At 42.8% G+C, this 4,609-nt stretch overlaps 1 pseudogene; it reads left to right on the top strand.

Annotated features, from left to right (window-relative positions):
* Positions 1-508: 508 nt before the first annotated feature.
* LOC141492232 (palmitoyltransferase ZDHHC9 pseudogene) lies at positions 509-1,674 on the top strand (annotated as a pseudogene).
* Positions 1,675-4,609: the final 2,935 nt, after the last annotated feature.

Raw genomic sequence — 4,609 nt, 5'->3', positions numbered from 1 at the left:
ATGTCAGCAGTAAATTCCTAGAAGATTTAAAGAAAAAGATGAATGGTAGAAGAAAAATTGGAAAAAGTAATGATGATGCAAGAAAATTAAACAAAGATAATTAAAAATTTAGCAAATTAAGCATTAAAATACTAAAGAAAGGTTAAAAGGTAAAAGGCAGCTAAAAATTCATTTAAGAAAAGTTTGTAGCCCCCCCCTCCCCCCGGCCCCCTCCTGGAGGAGGAGGAGGCAGGCAGAGTTGGGGGCAGCTCAGGACTCGGGCCTGGCCGAGGGGCTGCCACCGATCCCCCTGCCTGCGCCCCAGATCGTGGGCTCCCTCCCGGAGGAGAATGCCACCTTGCCCACTGCAGCCCCAGTCACCAGGGTTGAAAGTCAGATTTTTGATGATGTCTGGCTTGTCAGAAGCAGCAGCCACCAGTGCCACCAGAGCTGTGGTTCTGAGCCTGGACTTGACCCAAATTACATTTCTCCGGTGACTGAAGGCAAGCTTAGGAGGTGCATTGCAGCCATGTCTGTGATGGTGGTGAGGAAAAAGGTGACTCGAAAATTGGGGAAGCTCCCCGGCAGAAACACCTTCTGCTGCGATGGACGTGTCATGATGGCAAGGCAGAAGGGAATCTTTTACTTAACTCTGTTCCTCATCCTGGGGACCTGCACACTCTTCTTTGCATTTGAGTGCCGCTACTTGGCTGTTCAGCTGTGTCCTGCCATCCCTGTTTTTGCGGCTGTCCTTTTCCTCTTTTCCATGGTGAAGCTGCTGATTCCGGCCTGATTCCCCCGGGGCCTGCCAGATGAAGCAGCTTTCATTGAAATGGAGATAGAGGCAACCAATGGCACAGTGCCACAGGGTCAGCGCCCACCCCAGGGTCAGCGCCCACCCCCTCGCATCAAGAATTTCCAGATCAACAACCAGATCATGAAGCTAAAGTATTGTTATACATGCAAGATCTTCCGGCCCCCCCGGGCCTCCCACTGCAGCATCTGTGACAATTGTGTGGGAGCGCTTTGACCATCATTGTCCCTGGATTGGAAATTGTGTCGGCAAGAGGAACTACCGCTACTTCTTCCTCTTCATCCTTTCTCTCTCCCTCCTCACCATCTATGCCTTCACCTTCAACATAGTCTACGTGGCCCTCAAGTCCTTGAAAATTGGCTTCCTGGAGACCTTGAAAGAAACTCCTGGAACTGTGTTAGATGTGCTCATCTGCTTCTTCACCCTCTGGTCTGTTGCGGGGCTGACAGGATTCCATACTTTTCCTCGTGGCCCTCAACCAGACGACAAATGAAGATATTAAAGGTTCTTGAACAGGGAAGAACCGAGTGCAGAACCCACACAGTCATGGCAACATCCTCAAGAACTGCTGTGAGGTGCTGTGTGGCCCCTTGCCTCCCAGTGTGTTAGATCGACGGGGCATATTGCCACTGGAAGAAAGTGGAACTCAACCCTGAAGCACTCAAGAGTGCAGTAGCAGCCCATTTCCACTGAGCCCAGTGGTCCCCACAGAACCATTGAGCTCGAATGAGCTGCCCCTGAAAGCCTGTGCTCCTGAGGAGATGCAGTCCAGTGTTCTGGCCCAGCAGGGTCCAGAGTCCTCAGAGACTCCCCAGAAGGCCTCTGGAGCTAAGAAGTACCTTCTCTGCACAGCAGAGAGAGAGACTTATGTTTTTCATTAATGAGAGCAGAGAGTGATTGAGGGGAAGAAGACAACCTTGAGACAGAGGGCAAGTGAGCCATCCCTTTTGCCATTTTTCTTTGGTCTCTGTCCACCCAATTGGAATATTCTCAATACAAGCTATTTTTCTTGGACTCTAGGAAGTAGCACAGTGATGTCCATTACATATGGTAGCTTGAAACTGAGGTTTCAAGGACCTTGGCCTCAGTTCCCTTCCAGGTCACTTCTCTGGCTCTACTAAGGGAAGTAGGGAGAGTTGTTGACATCCCTTTACTTGTTCCTGGACCAGAGACAGTCTCACAGGCTTCTGTCCATTGAATGCCCAAAGGGCCCAAATGGAAGCAATTTGAGCCCTCTTTCCATCCCTAGATGGAGGAGAGGAATGGGAATGGGAGCAGAGCTGTGACTGGCAGAGCTTTAGTGCCATTGGTGCTGTGCCAGTTCAAGCCTGTGGGGTGGGATCCTTCTATCCGGACACATATTTATTCATGTAGTTTCCTTCTTAAGTCTCCCTCCCCATTCTCTACCTCTCTAACCCCCTTCTTTTTCAATTATGTACAAGTTAGTAGGAATAGTTCGTGAGCTAGCAATTTGCAGTTTTCATAGCCCAACCCAAAACTTTGTAATGTCTGTGCCACCCTCAGTAAGAAATTGTGCGATGGCAATAGCTGCAGTCCCACTGTTCTCTCTGGCTCTCTCTTTATCTGTTTCTCTCTGGCTCTTTCTCACCCCTTTTCTAAGATCCTTTTCAGACTCTTGCTCCATTTGGGAGCAGTAACAACAGTTAAAAAGTCTGCACTTTGGTGCCTCCTTTTCTGCAAGGGGTTTGCAAGTGTTCAGAAATGCTACCCCTTTTGCCTCCCCTCCACTAAAACTTCAAGTTCAGTCCATGAGGCCTCCAGTGGTCTTGAGTGCACAAATGAATAAATTGAGGCACAAAGGAATGGCTTCAGAGCCTGGTGAGATGGGGGAACCTCCCGCCGGTTAACTCACAGGCCTTAACCAGTGTTTCCTTCCTTCTCCCTCTTCCCTTAGGGCTAACTCTCATACCACTTCTGCTGGTTTCTGTAAATGCAGAGGCCCCGGATGATTCCCACCCCTACCCCCCACCCCACAGTGGTGGGCTGGGTCCCTGTCCAGAATTTGGGGGACCGGTTTTCTCCAGCCCTCAGCTGCGCTTCAGGGATAGGAATTTGTGTATCAAATACAGCTGTGTTTCTGAGTCTATGTTCTCCCCTCCTTTTATAAACTGGGGTCCTGTGGAGATCACTTTAGTGGGGAGAGGGATAACCAGGGCTTTTTATCTGTTTGAAGGTGATTAAACTGTGTTGATGCAAAAAAAAATGTTTTAAAAAGTAGAATTGTTCAAATGTTCAAAAACTTACTTAAAAAATTCCTTAAAAGTTTGAATTGGTCCCTAATTGATAAATTGTCAAAAGATATGAATAGACAGTTTGCAAATTAAAGTTATATATATATATATATATATATAATTATATGCAAAAATCCTTCTAATCATTATTGATTAGAGAAAGGAAAATTAAAACAACTATGAGGAATCACCTCACACCTATAATATTTGCTTAAATAAGGAAAAAGGGAAATGATCTATGTTGGAGAAGTTGTGGTAGTATTTGGAAATTGATGCATTGTTGGTGGAATTGTGAACGTCTCCAATCATTCTGGAGAGCAATATAAAGCTATGTCCAAAGAGCAATAAAAACATTCATTCCCTTTTACCCAGAAATTCCAATTCTAGGCCTGTGTCCAGAAGAAATTGTTAAAAAGTGGAAAAAGTATCACATGTTCCAAAATATTCATATTAGCTCTTTTTATAGTTGCAAAGAATTGGACATTGTGGGGATGTTCATCAATTGGGGAATGACTAAACACGTTATGTTACATCAATACTATGGAATATTATTGTTCCATAAGAAACCATTAAAGTCTAGAGAAGCATGGAACAAGTCACAGGATCTGATGCTGATCAAAGGGAGCACAACCAAGTTAATAATGTCTGCATTAACTACAACATTGTGAGATGATCAGCCTTGATAGAAGCAACTCCTCTCAGAAGGTCAGAGGATTAAGGCAACTGTATAAGACCAGCTATGGACAATGTTATTCCTATCCAGAGGAAGAAAATCAAATCAAAACAAAACAAAACAAAAAACCCTTCAGAAATTTATGACCACTTTATAAGAATTATCTCTTATGTATCTCTTTCCATTAATCCTAATTCTTCATACTGAAAAAGAATAGTCTTTAAACAAATTTATCAAGAATTTGAATGTACAATGCGGGGTGGGGGGAGATTTGTGCCTTAAAAATATACATGTGCATATGGATCTAAAAAATAAAGATGCTATGCAAAAAAATAAATTCAGGTAGGAAATATTAAAAAATCAATAGCCACATAAAAATCATCAATAAGCATTTATTAGAGGCAACAAATGTTTGAATTGGGTAAGTTGAAGTTAGTAATTAGTAAGATTTCAAGATGCAACAAAATGTTAAAAAAAAGTGAAAAAAAGAAAAATGTAAAATATTTAATCAAGAAGACAGCTGACCTAGAAAATATATTGAGGAGAGATTATAAGAGAATTTTGGGGCTACTTGAAAGTCATGGTTAAAGAAAAAACCTAAATATCATATTTCAAAAAGAAATATGTCAAAGAAAATTACCCCAGTATTTTAGATCCAGAAACAAAAGAGAGGCTGAAAAATCCACACATTACTTTCTAAAAGAGATCCCAAAGTAAATATGGCCAGTAATATTTCAAAGCTTTCAGGTCAATGAGAAAATATTGTTGGCAACTAGAAACAATTCAAAATTCATGGAGCTTAATTAAGGTTTACAAGCTACCACATTAAAGAAGTGGAGAACTTGGGAAACACTCCCAAAAACAAAGGAACTAGAATTATAATCAAGAATA

The sequence above is a fragment of the Macrotis lagotis genome, chromosome 6 (assembly GCF_037893015.1).
Source record: "Macrotis lagotis isolate mMagLag1 chromosome 6, bilby.v1.9.chrom.fasta, whole genome shotgun sequence".
Taxonomy (NCBI): Eukaryota; Metazoa; Chordata; class Mammalia; order Peramelemorphia; family Peramelidae; genus Macrotis; species Macrotis lagotis.
This window is presented reverse-complemented; position numbering and strand designations above follow the sequence as displayed.